We start from the raw sequence: 20,092 nt of genomic DNA, 5'->3' as shown, positions 1-20,092 counted from the left end.
TGCAGGCGAAGCCATTTTTGCCTGTTCAACCGTGCTCTTTTCTATGTGTGCGTGCGCGAGTGTGTGTAAAAAAAGATTCAAAAGTGTTCTCGTCGGGCCATTTTGATGCATTTACGTACGAATGAGTTCGTAAAAAGGCTGAAACAGGATGATCTTTTGAGATACTGCGTACGGAATTCGTAAGCGAGATCAACTGACCTAGTTATCAATTAAAAGAAGTTGGAACGCAACGTATCACCTCAAACTGTGCTTCGACGTACGCATCAGCGGTTTATATTCTGTGAACCGAGCAGCGTACCACGAATTAGTAGCGTGTGATGCATTGATAGCCGAATGTTGTTTCGAATGGTCAAAGCAGTTTTGTAGCCTATTGATTTATTTTTCTTAGCGTCTACCAGTTCGTGGTTGTGCGCTGAAGATAGCAAAGCCTTATCGCTTTCTACATATATTTACAATTTATTCACATAGAAACCTGCTCAGACAGTGGGAACAAGGACGCCCCTTTCCGCATATTTTGGCAATTGAAATTCCCGATCAACAAGTTTTAGACAACTGAAATTTATTTGATTGGCCGGCACCAATTTCGATGCGACAGTGACAACGCTTTCATTTAGTGTCCTATATTTTTTTGCAGTAAGAGGCTATTCCATCAATATCTTGATAGCAAGGAAATATACGTGATCATAAGGGCTTCAAGTAAAACGCACTTAAATAGGTTTTACTAACACTTCTTTAAAAAATAGAATGGGCTAAACTAAGCATCAGGAGAATTACAGGATAAGAAATTTACCTATAACAATCATTCTCGCGTTTTCCTAAGCAGGTAAAGAAATGTTACCATACCAGCAGTGGGTTGGGTATTGACATGCCTAGTGAAAAAGCCTTAAGTACAATTTTTCTTGCTCAGCTTTTCTAATACTGTCGTTTTTTTTTTGATGGAATACTTTAAAAGACATGTCATAAAAGATTGCACTGATGATGTTACAGGATTCGGATGATTTGTCCTTAGCGAAACCTTCCTTTGCACAAAGAATTACATGGCGGCCTTTCGAAAGGACGCAACGTATTTTATGAGAATCTTGCATCCTTTATCAAAGGTGCCGCGGGTTAGGTTACGTGCCACAGTTTCGCAAAGGCATTGCAACAAAAGCAAACAAAGAAAAAGCTGTCGTTGCGTTTATTCTGGCAATTACTTAACACAGTTAAGAGCCCAAACACTCGGAAGTGTTTTTCGCTGATCCCACTTCAAACCATTCTATCTGTGACGGTGAGACGCAATTTCGTTTTACGAAATTGATATGTAATCCTTTTTAGAACTGCCATAATTGTTAGTACATACCAAGTTCATACGGCGCTATCTATGTCCAACTCGCGCCACAGGAGTCTTGTTTTTAAATTATGGGGTTTTACGTGCCAAAACCACTGTCTGATTATGAGGCACGCCGTAGTGGAGGACTCCGGAAATTTCGATGACCTGGGGTTCTTTACAGTGCACCTAAATCTTAGCACACGGGTGTTTTCGCATTTCGCCCCCAACGAAATGGGGCCGCCAAGGCCGGGATTCGATCCCGTGACCTCGTGCACAGCAGCCCAACACCATACCCACTGAGCAACCACGGCGGGTGCGCGCGACAGGAGTCTGCATTTAGCGCACTCTCTATCATATACAGGCACGCACTAAGCTGCTGCACATTCAAGATATCGGCTAAAATAACTTTATGGAAAGTCATTCAGCGTTTCTTTCACGGGGGGGGGGGGGGGGGCTCTCTTTTTTCATGGGAGATTTGTACAGGATTAGACAACCTCCGTGCTCTAAAGTTACAGCGCGCTGTTTTAGTGTTGCTCAGCGAAGAATAACTAACAGATATCGTTTTTAAATATATTTTCTTTTCTCTTGAGCTGTCAGTTCGCATATGAAGTGCATGTACATGTCATTCCTGAAAAAAAAAGAACAAGCACGGGAAAGAAAAAGCAGTCTAGAACCAAGCACAGTCTTTTCAATTACCACTGTGGTTGAGGGACCGTATGGTGTTGCACTACTGAGCCCGAAATGGCGGTTTCGACTCCCAGCCGCATTCCGAATATACGGAATGGAGGAAATTTTGTATACCGACGCTTCGAGTTAACGCTAAAGAATTACACGTGGTCAAAAAGTTGCAGGCTTTCTCTACGGCCTGCACATAAACCCCTCTACCCCTTCGAGGCCTCCGATAGTGTTTTTGAATTGTTAAAAGCGCGTTACTGACGGCACTTAGACAAAAAAATAAATAGGACAAGCGCGGCACTGTGTTCGTCTTAGCACATTTCTTTGCGTAGTGATTTGTAGGTAAATCACTTTTACAAGTTAAAATGTATTACCAGCTCGCCTAAGCACACATCCTGCTAAGGTAAATAGTGCGTTTCCGGACCTGAAACTGCACGGCGAGTTGTGAAGGACGCCGTATACATGTGGGCTCCCGGATAAACCGAGACCACCTTCGCTCTCATCGAAATACAGCTGCCTTGACTGGTAATCTAACTCGCGACCTCGTGCTAAGCAGCACAACGCCATGACCACTGAGCCATTTTTTTAAAAGTAACGCTGAAGAAAAGCACATTTTCCTTTCACAGTGTGAGCGATACGGGTGTGCTGATCTGATAGACACTTAGTTCTTTGAATAAAAGCTCGTTTGGCACCTCCGATACGTATATATTACGGATCGCAACATCAAAGCAAGTCTGATAGCTGCTATTCGCTAACGTGGCAGTTTGGACTTGGCGATCCATTGCAATCAGCACTGACGTAACATGTTGCCAACGAGCCCAGCGTTTTTATCTCTGTCCCTTATTTTACAGTCGTCTACCACGTGGTACGTCTGATTCTGGCGAGTGCTTTCTTTTCCTTCGGCCCGATTGGAGCTTCGTGCTCGAGCGAGAGTCCGGCAGCTGTTCTCGATTGCGATGGCGATTCTTAAGGATAGTGTTTCCTGTTTTCTTGCTTTGTGTAACAGCGCGGAGCGTTACCCGTACACGAGGGAGCGCGGTTTCACCATTCGGAGTGTGTGTGTGGACGTGTGAGTGTGTCTCGTGTTTCGTGCGTCCGCGATTCTCAGTGTCTTCTACATTACGCGGCTTTCTTTCCCCCTCACTTTCCTTAGACGGGCGGTGACGCAATTCCGTCCTCTGTGTTGGCGCGCCGCGATTTACCTCTGTGATGTGAAAGAGGGAGGGGAGGGGGGCCCCCCACACTTAATGTATACGGTGACGATCCGATGATATGGATGGAAGACGAACTGCTAATTGCAAATAAAAACGTTTCATGACACCGTCTCGTGTTTATTAATGAGTTAGCTTTAGTATTGCCAAAGTGAAAAAGAAAGTTGTGTGTGTGTGTTAAGTGTGTGAAGTGTGCAGTTGACGGTGGTCTGCTACGTATACCGCCGTCAGTTGCTCTTCGATCCTCGATGTGGCACGACGTGTGTCGAGTGAGCGCCTGAACAAGATTTTGCAGTGTAGTGAACGCCATTTATATCTTGTATTCAGTACCTCAAAGAGGTGCTACGTAACGCTAATGCATGTTTCTCGTGTTTACCGATGGTTTCTTTTTTTTGTTGTTGGTGTTGATGTTGTTGTGTTTGCTTGTTGCAGTCCACTGCGCACTTTGCCCATTCATATAAACAGCTTTCTTTATTTTCAGTGTAAAAGCAGGAATAATGAGCTAAAATAATCTGTTGAACTATAAACCTATAGACGCGGGCGACACCTTATATCAAGCGTGTAGTAATTTTATTGCCACATCCTTCCAAAGGCATTTATAATCTGCGTGAGACCCCCGCCGCATCGCTACCGACAATGAAAAGTGGCCGTTTTTTTACGTATAAAATTTCGCAGCATGGAGCTGCAATTTAGGGTTAAAATGGAAGAGGAGGAATTATGTGCTGTTATGCCTGCGCCTGTGAATTTAGCGGAAAATAAGAGAAATAGCAGAGAGGGGAAAGTCAGTGAGGTCAACCAGACAAGCGTCACCTTACACTGGGGGCAAGGGAAAGGAGGATAAAAAGTACAAAAGTGGAAAGAAGTGATCTCTTTGTGTCCAGTGAAGCGCCGTGACACCAAAGTCAAATTCCAGGCTACGGGCGAGCCATGGAGCTTACTCGAGAATAGCACAAAATAAATTTTATCCAAAGGACCTGAGAATCGGCCACACTATTCACCTACATGGAATGCTGATGGGAGCATGTGATCGCGCCAAACTGATAAAGCAAGTACTTTTTTTTTTCAGAGTTGTAACAAATTACTCGACAATAAGAACTGACTGCATAGGCCTTCGTGCCACTAGGATTTTTCTTAGGTAGGCTATCACTTAGACTGCAGCAGGATTTCCTTGGGAGGATCAGTTACCACGGTGGCACCGAGGTGGTTGGGCCGTACAGACCACGATCACACGATCAAGCTGCGTCTTTGCGACACGCTCTTTCAGCGTTGCTCAGGAATCGTGAAACGAAGGATTGTCGCCGAAGCCAACGCTGCGACAAGGGTGCTTGTGGAAACTTCGTCTTGGAGCGACATCCCTTTGATCAAACGCTGCTGATCACTTCCAGCCGTCGTCATCCTGAAACCTCCTGTAGATCTTTGGTTTTTCTGATGTACTACCACCGGAACCTAATCTCTGTGGCAAGCAGATGCGTTGGGAGATCCAGAGCGATCAGCTTTAGCGTTCGACATCGATCTTTTATTCGCTGTTGGTCGCACATTTTGTGCTAGTAGCGCTAAAGTACGCTAGCTGGGCTCGGGTACCGATAGCGTTCCGCTCACTTTCAGCCCCCCCCCCCAAAAAAAAAACGGAGTTTGCCACCCCCCTTCGTTTCTTTTTATAGGAGGCTCCGGGGACTGCGACTGCACAACTTTATAGCGACAGTTGTTAATGTACATTGAGCGCAAATCCATCCTTTCCCCGGGCTACATTCTGGGACGATAACTTTTGGGGGATACTTTCTCCTTCACGAAAATTTGCGTGACTACAGCGGTGGACACATCGGCGCCTACCAACCACAGCACTACTCGCACGTCCAAAAGCAGGTTGTATTATGGTATACGTTTGAGTGGCTCGTACCGCACTCCAGTCAGGTTTCCAGCGATGTGGTTGACGGTGTGAGTGCATCCAAGCGCTCTGAGTTAAAGCGCGGTGCTCTGAATAAACCAGTCGAATGCGTCCCGAGCGCTCGACTTCGAAAAGGCGGATGCTGATCACACCGCGAGAGCGCCGAAGAGCGTTCGAAAGCACAGAGCCTATTGCACCATTAATCTGGTTTCACAAGTTACCGTGCGCCCACGCATACAATAGCGGCCGAAAAGTACTATGGCGGTGGAAAGAAACGCGAACAGTGGAGCGCGTGGCCGAAACATAACTGAAGGTGTAGTACGCGCCGTCCAGTCATCACCATTGACAGGCGAGCACGTCCGGTTTGATCGCGCTGTGCGACGGTGCGCCCCCTATCTTGCGATATTTTTGTTTCTTTGCTGCTTCCGTTTTATTTGAAAACGAGTAAAGGCGACGGTACGGTAATGATAACAGCGCAAACGGTACTATCGCGACTAAACGAAACGGGAACCGCGGAAAGCGTGGCTTTTGGCACCGTCAGCGCTTGTGCGAGGATACGCGTCCAAGTATCATATGCTTTCGCTGTCACTATGTGGATCTCTGCTTTCAATCGGCGCCACCGTAGCGCCTGACATGACTGGCAGATGATAAGCTTTCCTTGCCAGTACGCCCGGCAAGTAATATGCGGCCCGCTTTCATGCTGTGACAATGCTTGTGTGCTTAACAGAACTGAAGCGTTAAGTGCGGGCTTGATCGTCGCTGCCTCACGGCAGCGGTGATCATGGAAATAAAAAAAAAAGAACAACCTTCAAGAATAAAAACGATGATTTGAAGTGGAGCTGCACATGCGCGATCTTTTTTTTTTTACTTTACGCAGCTTTCATCCCACCTGATTCCAGCAAACAAGCCTTAGCGGGCGCTGCTCCGTGAATGTGCGGGGTGCCATCACAGCCGAAGGCTTGGGTCCCCTTATACGGCTAAATGAACGCTTCACTGCAGCACAATACTGTAATGTAATCGAGGAGGTTGTCCTGCCTTTGCTTTGGATGGGCCATTCAAGAATGGGCTGTTTTATTATCAGCATGATCTTTCTCCAATCCATACTTCAAGTTCCACCCGCCGTGGTTGCTCAGTGGCTTTGGTGTTGGGCTGCTGAGCACTAAGTCGCCCAATCGAATCCCGGCCACTGCGGCCGATTTTCGATGGGGGCGAAATGCGAAAACACCCGTGTACTTAGCTTTAGGGGCACGTTAAAGAACCCCAGGTGGTCGAAATATCCCGGAGCCCTCCACTTCGGCGTGCCTCATAATCAGAAAGTGGTTTTGGCCCGTAAAACCCCATAATTTAATTTTTAATTTTACTTCACGTTCCGTGGAGGCTTTGCTAGAGAACCTTGCCATCCGTAAATTTTCGTGGCCCGCAAAAGGAGCGGACATAAATCCAGTTGAGAATGTCTGGCAAATTATGACATCACGCTTGTCACGTCTGCAGCCCCATAAAATGAACAAGGGCTCCCTTTGGGCTGCTGTCCACGCCAAGTGGGACAGACTTCGCGGCACTGAGCAAACACAGACTAAGGCGCATGGAATCCGTCATCCTGGCCGGAGGATACCACCAAATATTAATTAATGCAAAGTATGTTTTTATCCAGCAAATCTGCTTCGTGATTTCCTCAGACTTTGTGCCAGCTTGAGCTTTTGTTTCAGTTGTTCTTTATATCCTTCTTATGGCTGGCGGCCATTTTTCCAAGAAATTATGCCTTCTCGACTGTCGCGGACAACATCAGTCCCTTTCCACATAAGTATGAGGCTCGGAGCAGGAGCTATGGCGCTTGAAAGTAACCGTTGGCTTGACGAACCAACCGACTGAGCTACCTTTCCGGGCAACTTTGAAGGATCACGAGTTCAAATCACATGTTATGTTCCTTTTTTCCCCCTTTTTTTCTTTCTTTTTATTGTCTTTTCCTTCATTTTATCACTGTACGGAAACCCTCCTAAAAAAAAAAGTATATATCCTCAATTATGTGTGGCCACACATGTGCAGGTCATAAATACCAGGTTCTCTAGCCGAGTGCCATCCATGCGGTATAACCGTGCTCAGATTGGTCCACCTTGACTGATCAAATAGGGCACCACTGTAGGTTAAATGAGGCGTACAACTCCTGCGGGACCCGCCGTGGTTGCTCAGTGGTTATGGTGTTAGACTGCTGAGCACGAGGTCGCGGGATCGGACCCCGTCCACGGCGGCCGCATTTCGATGAGGGCGAAATGCGAAAACACCCGTGTACTTAGAATTAGGTGCACGTTAAAGAACCCCAGGTGTCGAAATTTTCGGAGTCCGCCACTACGGCGTGCATAATCAGAAAGTGGTTTTGTCACGCAAAACCCCATAATTCAATTTTTAATTTAACTCCTGCGGGGACGGTAGAGTATCCGTCTCCAGTGCAAGAGGACCGTGATTCAAATCCCGGTGCCGCGCAATTCTCCACCGGAAAATACAAAAAAAAAACCGTGTGTTGAGAAAATTGCAGAAACAGGCCTGGAGTGCGGCCTTATCCCGGTGACCAGAACCGGTAACGCACTCTCTCACCAGAGCAGGATTGGCCACCCTGGTGCAGTACTTGGCCACAGCCTCCTATACCAATAAACTTGCTATGGTCTGGAAGCATGAAAGCGTGCCGCATTTTACTTGCCGGGCATATTGGCAAGGAAAGCTTATCACCTGCCAGTCATGTCTGGCACTCGGAACGCACACGCGGTGCGATAGCGCCAGCAGGAAAAATATTCTAGCGCTACTGTGGCGCCGACTGAAAGCAGAGATTCACCTAGCGACATTTCTGATTATGAGGCACGCCGTACTGGAGGGCTCAGGAAATTTCGACCACCTGGGGTTCTTTAACGTGCCGCTATCATATGAGAGTTGGACACGTATCCTTGCGCTAGCGCTGACTGTGCCAGAAGGCACGCTATCTGCGGTTCGCGTTTCTTTTCGTCGCGATAGTACAGTTTGCGCTGTCATCCTTACCGTACCGTCACCTTTTCCCGTTTTCAAAGAAAACAAGACTATCGCAGGATAGGGGGCGCTCCACTACACAGAGCGATCAAACCGGATGTGCCCGTCTGTCAATGGTGAAGAGTGGACGGCGCGCACTATACCTTCAAGTATGCTCCGGCCACGTGCTCCGCATGTTCGGGTTTCTTTCCATCACCATAGTAAGCGCAAGTGCCTTAAAATTCAACACGCCACTCCATGCCCTGAACTTCACCTGTGAGCTAGACGGTTTCACGGGCGCGCCGACCACTCGTCCGTATTTCACGCTAATTACAACAGTCGCGTACTGCAGCTTTATTTCTCCAGTCAAACAGTATATGGGAAGTTTAAGTACAGCGTAAACATGGCACTAGTTGTGTTTTTCAGACTCGCCAGCTACAGCGGCCGTCAGAATGAGCCGAGTCACCCGCCTGAAGCCGCGTATGCGGTGGTAGTCAAGCTTAGCCACTGATGATACGTCAGGTAAGGGTGGCTGGTACAATGAGGTGGACCCAGTTGTGTGACCGAATACTGCATAGCACTGGCGAAACCACTAGGTTGTTGTTTAGGTAACCACGCGAAATTGTTTCACCAGTACACAGGATATTTCACGGTATGTCGTGATATCTAGGATTTCTTCCCTGCTCTTCGTGTAAGGGTTAGTTATGACTGAATCCAGAATAATGAGATGCAGCTCCTTCCGTGCCTCTTCCCAATCGACCACGCCTTCGGGATGTATGAGCTGCAACGTTTCCGAGGCATTCCTCTCATCCCGTTGGAAGGACCCGAGCTTTGCTCTCGCAGGGCTGTATTAGGCGGCGAATGCGCTACGCTTGCGCTCAGAACGCCTCAGCAAACTCAATGAGACCTGCACCACAGTGCGCATGGCCCACAATCTTTGCGGGCGCTCACTTGACTTGCCCTCATGTCTGTCTTTCTCGAAGGTGGTGGTAGTCCAAAATGCGGGCCAGGTTGTCGGCATTATGCGAAAGGTATATAACGAACTCAGATGTGGACCAGGCGCAGTTTGATGCGTTCGAGGAAAGCCCGTCAATGGCTACGGGCGGTTCTTTGTCTACCATTCAGATTGGCTATCGACGAATGGAAACATACAATGCGGCAGAGGTACGACACGTTTGAAGAGAGATACGCCCAGGAACTAACTGCGTCAGTAGCATGTCGTCTTCGACGTGTTCTAATTAATCTTATGGTCTCTTTGACTCATCCCCCGAAGCAGAGTCGGGCAGATCCGGCGTTTCCCGAGCTCAGAGGTAGAGGACAAGCGCGCAAGCCGAACGCACGACTTGCTCTCGTAGGAGGAAATGACAGATACGAAACCACGAGAGCAGCGACGTGGCGCTGCGATGACGTTTCAATCTCGGTGACTGCTCCGACGACAGGGCTCGGAGCGCCTCAGAGCGCTCCAAGGTTGAGGAGAGCAATCGAGAGGAACCACCCGAACGCAGGGCGCGCACCCTCTTTCAACCAGCCGAAGACAACCACGCTCGCGAGAGCGCTCCAGAGCGCTCGGAAGCGACCAGCCGAAGATGGCATTATTTTTTGTTTAAACATCCGTGGCGGCAACAGAGCTGATGTGACCCATATGCCGGCTTCAATACGTTCACAATGCTGGTCCGCAATAACTGCGCAAGATTTGTTTTTACTTACACGTGCCAAAGTGTTTCATCTTGTCACACTATTTGATTGTAGTTTTTTTTCCTCGCGAGAAAATGACAGCAGCTTAACTGAAAGTGGGCCGAGCGGGCAATTATTCATGGTAAAACCACAACGCTTACTTGTAAACTACCTGAGTTCTTCGTTCCTGGCGTTTGCTGTAGTTTTACCACGAATAATAACAGCAGCGCCAGCGCATCAATTTAACTGTTTGGCTTGCGGCCTTATGCTCGCCAAATTTATAACCCAATTCCGAATCAGTCAGAATACCCATATGGAGAAACGTTAAGCTAAAGGGAAGAAATTCATTTGACCAGAATTTTCGAAGCTGAGGTTCCTGCATCCACCATCAAATACCTTATATTATTTCTGTTTTTTTTTCTTTTTTTTCTTTAGTTTACAGGCATATTAACCACAAACCTAAAATGACCTCCAAACAGCTTTATTTACTCAAGCTATTCTTATAGATGAAGGCTTTAAACGAACGCGAGCCGTCACTTCTATCTAACACAAGAAGCTCTGTCATACGCGAACAAAACAACGCAGGCGCAACACAGGATTGGCTCCAGTACGCTGAACATGCAGGCTATAGCGCAGCTCTCATGAGATGTCATATCCCGTTTATAAGCGGCACATGGTAGGGAATGACGCTTAAAAATAAGTTATCTGCATTGCAATTGAACTTGAAATAAGATGTATATAGTTCAGCAAATGTTATTGGTGTTTATTTATATAAAGTTATTTACTAATGATTGAGCTTCACATCGCCGATCGACGCCGCTTGCGAGAGCGGCGCGTCATAGAAACGCTAAAAGGAGCCAGCAGCTTGCCATATCATTCCGCCAATGTCAAATAGCGACTACTACATTTTCCTGCTTTGGGTCGTTCATTGCAAGGCTGCCTCAAAAGCAGTTATCACTGCGTTCTTCCCGTGCACGACCGTCTTTGTCTACAGTGGTACGCTGTGCCTCTACCCTACTTGACCCTCTCCCCACCTGTCCCCATCATACTCGCCCCTTCCGAATACGGGACTACTTCATCTCGCGCAGGAATACACCGCTTGCCAGCCCGCAGCGGTACCGCATTGCCATTCTCGTTTCTTTTTTTTTTTTTTTCAGTACAGCACACACTCTGCCAGAACTCATTCCCTCGCGAATATAAAGCAAACAGTTTTGCTCGCTCTACTCAATAAAGCGCCGGCAGGTTCCACTTCTCGAAATTCAGTTTTTCCATCAAACGCATTCAACCTTTGTTCCCTACGTTTTGGCAGACAGCATTTTGCAGTGCAAGCAGGGGGCGCTCCGAAGAGGAGAGAGAAAAAAAAAAAAGAAGTGCCACACAGACTCGGTGTTCTGGGAGAGAGCTCCATATTGCAAAATGAAAGTGCATTTCGTCTTCCAGGTCGCCAGTTTGCGTTTACGCAACGACGAGCATGTTTCCCACCTGCTCGTAAATTCATTCCATCCACCTCCGAGACGAGCGTCCCAGTGCTACGAAACTGTCGCCGCTTGCTTACCCGGAGAGTTTTTTTTTTTTTTTCCACGTGCTTACGACGCGTTTTCTTACCACTATCGTCGCACACACGCCCGTTTTTTTCTCCGTCTCATCTCCCCATCACCGAACCCCACCTACCTCCATCTATTATTTTCTCTGGAAAGCTTCAGCATCCCACCTCCCTCCCCCAATTCCCGTTCTTTTATTAAATTTCCTGAAGCGTAAAAATGAAGCTAGAGTGCCGAGCGCTGTCGAAGTTTTCACTGGGAGTAGCGGCGAAGTCGAGCAAAGTTGAAGAAATGCCACCCAAAATAAAAAAAAAGCAAGCGATAGAAACCAGATTTTACGAAAAAATTGAATAGAAGGAAGTTAAGAGGTAAATTAGAAGCATCTTTCCGAAGTAATTTGAAAAGACTTAGCGCCTCGGTTGTTGCTGTTGCGAACCTCTCCCAGTTCATTCCGAAATATCAGCGCTTTTTCACGTCCTGAGTGCGAGATGATCTTATGCTATCATTTTTGGCTACGGACGTTTCTCCGCAGTTCCGCGTTATATACGTGGTTTCTTTGTGATATGATTTGCTCAGTTCAATTTTTAAGATTCCCCATGCGCTAGACGTTGTAAGAAATGTCATAACGTATTCGGAGGAGGCGACTTTATCGCTCGGCAGTTCTCGCCGCGTGAGCCGTTGATTTTGCCTTCGTTCCAATGAAACTAGCCGGGCATGTGCCCAGATGCAATGTTGAAATAAATAATTATGGGGCTCTACGTGCCAAAACCACTTTCTGATTACGAAGCACGCCGTAGTGGAGGATTCCGGAAATTTAGACCACCTGGGTTTCTTTAACGTGCGCCTGAATCTCAGTACATGGGTGTTTTTGCATTTCGCTCCCCATCGAAATGCGGCCGCCGCGGCCGGGATTCGATCCCGCGACCTCGTGCTCAGGAGCCCAACGCCATAGCCACTGAGCAACCACGGCGGGTAGACGCAATGCTGAACAGAATACACACTGAAATGTCATTTCTGCGCGGACTTTGAGCGCGTATAAACTATAGTGGTTTAATCTTTAGCTAAAATGACTTTTTCTACTTTGCTCCGCACTTCTATCAGAACGTTGAGCAGAAACTAAAGGTCTGCCGCAGCATGAATATAATGATGATATAAACGTGACATGCTCAGATGTAAATAAGACAACCAATGGGCTTCTTCATGCATTTGAAAGAATGCGAGCAATGGTCTTTGCCACCCATTTTGATGCGCATTGCATTGAAACGACTGTAAAATGAGGAAACTTCATTGCTCACTTATCCGAAACGCGCTAGCAGCCTACTACTCTGCACGTACACGACCCTATCGGGAATGAAAGACCGGAAAAAAATTGTTAGATACACAGTTAAGCGAGCATGCCTCTGATTTAAAAAAGTGCAATTTTTGTTAAAAGTATACTGATTACATTACTTGCCACATCCCTCTCCCTCCGCTGACTACAGGCTATTTAAGGGAGTTTCTGTCTGTCGTAGACCTTGAGCTTCGACACTCTGGGGAACGGAAACTACGATCGCAGTCGACATAGCCAGGTCCGAAGTATATCGGACAACAAGTAACAGAGGAATATCGCACAACGAAACTGAAAAAAGAAATCGTATGGCGAAGCGGCGAAGTATATCTCATATGCTTCTTACGAAAGCTACGCATCAAAATTACCACAGAGAAGAACGCAGGGGAACCCCACCGCGCAGTCAGAACATACGAAGGCAATATGATTCTAATGATGTACGTCGCATACCGCGATCGAAATAAGAAAAGCATCCCGGCGTAAAAACAAAAAAAGAGCTCGCACGTGTCGTGTTTCCTCCACCTTCATTCCGAATAGATAAAGAACTTGTTTGTCCACAATGGCAACGAAGGCCACGCGCATCAATCTTCGCGCTCCAAGAAAGAACCGCTTTGCAGATGAACAGCCTTCTAAAACGGCAAGCTAAAACAACCGGCCTATGCGGCCGCATACGCTGATCCGCTGTTGCCCTCCAATCTTCTTCGGCACTCTCAATATTTCAAGGAGCCACACTTCCGAATTTCCCTTCCAATGTTTACAGTCTCTGCGGAACACCTCGCGCGTAATCTGCGGGCGCGCTTTCTTGCAAATTGCCAAACGATGTGTTATGTGTTACTTGGTCCTCCTATTCGTTTTGTATGTTTTTCACCATTCTTTGTGCGTGAGGGCTCTATGCTCGAGTGCGGGCGCGCGTCGCGGAGCATTCCTTGCGAAAACGACGCGCCCGAACGTTATGGGTTTTGTTATAGGTTATAGGTTTTGTTATAGTTGATAGGTTTGTTATAGATTGTATAATAACAGGGAGTGCAGTGTCCATGGGTGAACACAACTATACCAGCTCGATTGATGGGGCGAGGATGGAAAGAAAGTCAAAGCATGTATGCTTTAACTGCAAGCCTGCTTTTCTGTTTCAAAGGTGCGCGTAGTTAAAGGAACGAAACCGCCTATAGCAGTGATAGCAAGAGAGGGCTGATAGTTAAGGGAAAATGTCTCTCATATCATTATTGTTTGCCTTGTACATGCTTCTTTTTTTCCGGAGCGTCATTCGACTGTGAGGAGCTCAACAGGATGCAATGAAAAAGAAAGCCCATTTTGTTCTTACAGCATGGATATCAAGTCGGCAACCTCTCCTGATCAAGAACCTTTGAACATGTTTTTACTCATAGGGCTACTTCATCACCAGCATTGCCATCGTTTCACTATGCTATTGCTTGCTCCACGATAGAGCTCCAGCGAACTATAGTAGCAAAAAATTTCGCCTTTATTGCATTTGCATCAACATACTTTGTTTTATACCTGCAACTTATCAAACTTCACCATGCAACCAGCTCTCTTTCAAGCTTGAGTGCATCTTCTTTCTTGTCTTTAAATCCTTTCTCTAACCATGGTCTGCGAGATCCAACAGCGCTCATTTGTAACGTGCACCGGTGCAACTTCGGAAAACGCGCTCTAACAAAAAGCATTGTTTATATCTGTTGTTTGAATGACCATGTCTCGCTATACTCTAATTCCTACACTTTGGATATCTTGGTGGAAAGCTCATGCACTTAAAATAAAATGCCAAAGCAATTTTTTTTTTCTGAACGTACATTTCAAGCAAATACATAGGCAAGGACATGATGCGTGTCTAACACGAAGGCTACTGTCAAACTAAGAGGTACGCATTTTAGGTTAAATTGTTTAGCTATGTTCCCGTTTTCTTTCTCGGTGCAGTGGAGAGTTCGTGCTTTCATAAAGTGCAAGCCGAATGCTGAAGGAGATAGTAATAGCACAATATAGATTTCTTTATCCACTCCTCAGCTTCGCTGCTGTAGACACTATAACCGAGAGCCTGCAGCAACACATGTATGTATATATATATATATATATATATATATATATATATATATGTATATATATATATATATATATATATATATATATATATATATATATATATATATTTATATATATATATATATATATATATATATATATATATATATATATGCTGAAACTTCATATGACGCAGTTCAAGGAGTTTTAGTTTCTTTGGCGGTCGAATATAGTTTGTCATTTTTATCGGCAGGACAATTGTGTTTCTTTAGAAAGTGGTCATGTATCCACGAATCTCTGAGAGGTTTTATAGAGAAACGCAGTTGCTTCTTTGTGTACATTGCTTCAGTGCATACCGTTTTGTTGTAACGAGATTAAAGTGCAGTGGATTGTCATAGCATATTATGTTTTCTTACGCTAATAAATACTACGCGAGAAAAATAGGTTTTCTCGAATGGTGTAGGTATTGTTCTATTTACTTTAATTTTCGCTATGCTGGAAGAACCATGGCTCCATTCCCCACGGGCAGTCACTGTTCGGAACGTAACGTGGAAGACATTATAATCAAAAGATAGGGTATTTCTAAGCAATAGCTTATACAAATAGAGATTTACCCTCAGTTTTCAGAAAGCGCTTGAATGTTAAAACAATAAAAACGAAACAATAGCGTTTTCGGAGGAAATTGCATCCAGCTGCATTATTTCTCCTAAGAGGTCATATCGAAATGGTCAATGCGTTTTATTTTACATTCTTTTTTTTTTTCATTTTGGTGCGCGTGGAAGACATGACCTGTGAGCCTTCATAAAATTGAAACTGAGTTTGTTCTTGAAACACTTCTAGCAGGAAAAGGAACGCCAAATTCCAACCGAGAAATATATTCGCGAAACTGTACTACAGCGTCTAGAAATCCAGATTTGGCTCAGTTACGGTTCATCCTACATGCATACGTTGCGTTCATGCAGAAAAACGCATGCGACGCATGCCACCGAAATCTATTTAAACTTGAACAGAAATTTGGGCGAGTTGGAACAGGTATATTGTGGAAATAAACGGTGCCACTTTAACGGAGACCGTAAGCAATGAAGAAACGCACAAGCGCTGAACCACTCTCAACAAAATTTTTATTGAAAACGTGGGTACAAACAAGTAATGGGTGCGCTAAACGTTTTCAAGAAAAAAGGTAACGAGATGGGCTTCCCTGTTCAAGTACTTAGAGATGATGAGCTGCAGTTCTCAGGTCTCAAATTAAGGGCGCAATCTAGTCAACCTTGTTGGAACATAGCCCTAGATCTGGGAAACCTTTGTTAGGTTACGGATGATCGCGCTGAAAGGGCTGAAGCCGGGTATAGCCGTATCTTGTTTGAGTTCTGCTGTCGAGAGGTCATGTTGTCGCTCCTTGCTTGATACTGTGTTTTCTCAAGCGGGAAGGCTAAGGCCAGCGGGATACCCAGAGCACGTTATGATGAGAGACTCCGAGAAAATTTTACAACGTGTTATGGAATGCGGTAAAATTTTAAGTACAGAATGACAGGAACCAATCAGGTTGTGGGTTCTACCATATTTGAATCGTCTGTCGCACATTTAAGAGAGTTTCGGCCTCCGAAATGACGTCAACGTTGTTTTTGTTGCAACAGTAATCAAATGAACACCCCAAGCGAATTTCTGCCGTCGTTCCTTGCGGTTACAGCCTAGGCGCAAACATTACAGCACTTGCGGTTACAAATGTTATAGACTTGTGAATTGTAGAAGGTTTGAGCATGGAGCTTGTTGGTACATTGATAGTAACTTGGGAAGAGCTATAAATGACGCGGCAAGAAAGACAACACATTAGCACAGACTAACTTTAGTGACTAATTGAGACTAGGAGTGGGACGCTCGCAAACGCTGTATACCAGCCTTGCGCTTAATCATGACGTGCATTATGGTCTTACTCTGCACGATCGTAACAATAATTTACCGCAGGTAGCAAATCTCTCGGATTCCATAACTATAGGCATGGCCACCGGCGCTTGCAAAAACACTTTGCTCTACCAAATAGAGAATTCTCTAAAGGATGTGTTAGTTATCGTGGCACTAGCGGTAAGAAACAAACCGGCACCATAGGTAAGAAACAACGCGGCCTATCAATGCTGGGACCCATTTCCATCAATAATGCACATTTCTTTAGCCTACTTTCTTTCATTCATGCTACAATATCTTCCAACGTGAAATTCACGAAGAAGTTCGAACAATTCCTTGGAGCAACGCACCGGATAATGAATCAAAACGACTTTTTTCGAGTCTACGACATATTGAGAAATGTCATTTCTTTGGATGGGAAACGGCGACAAAAATAGAAACCTCAAGCATTAGAACTAGGAAACATAGCCTTCTAAGCTAACTTTCTTTTTGTTCGTTTCTTTCGCCGCACCTTCCATGCAGTGATACGGATAGCCTAGTAGGGGAGCATATACTTTTGCCCGACGCATTCTTGAACGTCCCATGTTTTGTTCACGCCGCGCAGCTTCGTCGGCGCATCATTCTCCGGAGGCAGGGAAAACGCAAAGGAGACGCAGGTTCTCGAACGAAGGACTTGATGCTCTCGAAAGTAGCGGCGTCTGCATTTGAAATGCGCCTCCCACTCGAAGACTTGCGAAAAAGTGCCAACAGCTGAATAATTTAACGAAAAAAAAAGTGCCGTTTTCCTGTTTTCCCTCGGCATTTACTGAATCCTTATTCGTCCTTTCTTCGACGTTCTAGTTTTTCTCATGCCTTTATTCCCGATGTACTACTGCTTCTTATTCTTAAAGGGGTAGTTGTTTTTCTCACTGACGGTGGTTTCTGAACCCCTGTCGGTCGTTGCCATCTCGTTGAAGGTATATGCGCGTCAGCGATGCTTGTGCGCCATTCGCTTCCCCTTTTGAACGAAGATACACAAGACGCCGTGTCACCCCCTGAAAAATTCAACGCGAGAGAATTTTTGAAGGAAGGCGACGTCTTCGAGTACCCAGCGAGTTTTGAAATGCAAAAAAGGAAAAGAAATGAAGTACAAAGGAAACCACAAATGTTGTGCCCAGAGGAGATTTTTCTCATGCGAGGAAACAAGTGTTTGTGTCGCGGAGAAATAAAATTTGCGAGTGTCACGTGTGCTATAGAATGCGCGGCGTTGGCTGAAGGATAAATTGAGGTGGGCGTTTGAAACAAAGCGGGATGGGTCAAGATGGAATGCGGACGTCTACGTGGAATGTTGGAGGAAGTCGCTTAGCGCGTGCTGTATCGTTCTCAGATTCGAATACAGCTCGCAGATAGAGCTGCTTCTCGAAATGATATTGTTACCGACTGATATGTTACGAAAAAGAAAAACTTCTTTCTTTCTTGGAGTTCCCCGCTCACTACTGGATGTACCCAATTATTCCAACATTTGCTACCCTAGTGCAGGGTAGCAAACCGGAGGTTCTAACTCTGGTTAGCCTCCCTGCCTTTCTCTCATTTGCATCTATATCTCTCTCTCTCTCCCACATTTACTGTACTTGTATAACTGCGATTGGTGAGTGCAGAGTTTGTAACATTTATCAATAAACGACGTAGTTAGTGCTATAAGTGGGTGTTAGACAATTATACCGAACGCAATTAGCGCAACTGTATACTAAGTCGCTAGCCTAAAACGCATATATCGAACCCATTCTGGCATATTCCAGTGTGGGTTCGATAAATGCGTTATAGGTTAGAAGGATTGTATATGTGTCTAGGGGCATTAACTGCATTTGGAATTGGTAGCTGAAGTCCAATAGTAACAGTGACTACCTTGTCTGTCTGAACTGCTACTAACTCTATACTTAGCGGCAGAAGTTATGGGAAACAGTGACTGCTGGAATAACTATGTAGTAACCACGACGAGTTACTTGTATTTCTTTTTTTTTTTTTAGAGTGCATGCTTGAGGTGTTATCGTCTTCGTCTGCGACGGCACAGCAGCCTATACAAACGCTGACAACACAAATATGATTCAAACACTTTTATAGACGGCAGCATTTTACATCCGAAATTATTTTCGTGATGAACATTTTGCGTAATCGCATACAAGTTAACTTGAGAAAAGAAAAACTGAACACAAAGTGCACTAAGATACACAAATGGCCGCTCCATCAGATAAGTATAAAGTCTCTAACCTGGTTACAAGCAATAGTTTCGCAGCTAGGAATGACTGAACAACAAATGATCGAAAAAGTGCGGCCACCGAGGGGCCCGATTGTTGCTAATCGCAACCATATGTAGCCAAACAGATAACGAAACCAAGGAAATCACGAGGCAAGTTAATTCAAGTGAAGCAATAATAGGTTAAGGGGAAATGAAACTGGACGACCAAAGGGCAGCTTGCCGCAAGTAGCAGACAAAACCCACGACCTTCGGAATCGCAAGTTTCACGGCGAGGGACAGGAATCCGGCGGCTTTGATGCCTTCAGGCGGAACACGAGGAAGCGTACGAGCATGATCGAGCGCAACGTGCTTATATTGAGCGAGGTGGTTCCTAATGGAATTGTCCAGCTGGGTCGTGTTTTCACAACTTGCAAATGGTCGCTAAGCGGCCACCACGCTTTCACAAACACCAACGAAAGCTTCGCTTCAACGGATTCCAACACTGCGTGGGATCGGCACATTTTTTCTTTTGTCCACTTTTATTTCCCCTTAATCTATCGCTTCTACAGTTAAATCATTACTACATCTAGTTTCCCTTTCGCTTCATCATTTGTAGGCTTCATATGGTTGGTAATATGTAATGGTCTATGATTCATCCGACCTGTACACATAAAATAAAATTACTATACGTTCGTCATAGCACGGGCATGTAATTGGGCGGGCCGTATTAGCTGTGCGCTCAGTTACAAAACCACGAAATCAATTTTTTTCACCTAACTGAATCCTTCCAATAGCACATTTGCAGAAGCCCTTGCGAGGAACAAACAGAGCAGATATATGAAACCCGATCGACGATAACAGCACGTCGGCCCCCGTGAAAGTTTGCTAAAATTTAAAAAAAAAATGTAGCAGCTACTCTTATGCGGCTGTTTTACGATACAAATTGTGGACATAAGAGTTCCGGATATCGAATGTCGAGTTGGTTAGAACAAGTGAAATTGGCATAAACGTTGGTTAAACATATGGCTTGTCTGTTCTATATAGAGCATGATTCACTATGATGACGATGTTTGCAATAATCGGCCGAGTTCGACTGTATTATTCAATCCGTAACGCCACCAGATACGTGATTTTCCTAGCACTTGACCCTGGCAGACACCTAAATCTGAAACTAACAATAGTATAAACTTGCCCGGCGAGGTTTAATTTTAATATGCACACAACGATATGCCGTGGAGGCTCAGTGACTGCAGTGTTTAGCTGCTAAAAGCGGGACCACGGGGCCTCATTTGTGGCAAAGGTGACGGCATCTTTATGAAAGCCTAAAGTGA

The sequence above is a fragment of the Dermacentor variabilis genome, chromosome 9, assembly GCF_050947875.1.
Source record: "Dermacentor variabilis isolate Ectoservices chromosome 9, ASM5094787v1, whole genome shotgun sequence".
Lineage (NCBI taxonomy): Eukaryota > Metazoa > Arthropoda > Arachnida > Ixodida > Ixodidae > Dermacentor > Dermacentor variabilis.
This window is presented reverse-complemented; position numbering follows the sequence as displayed.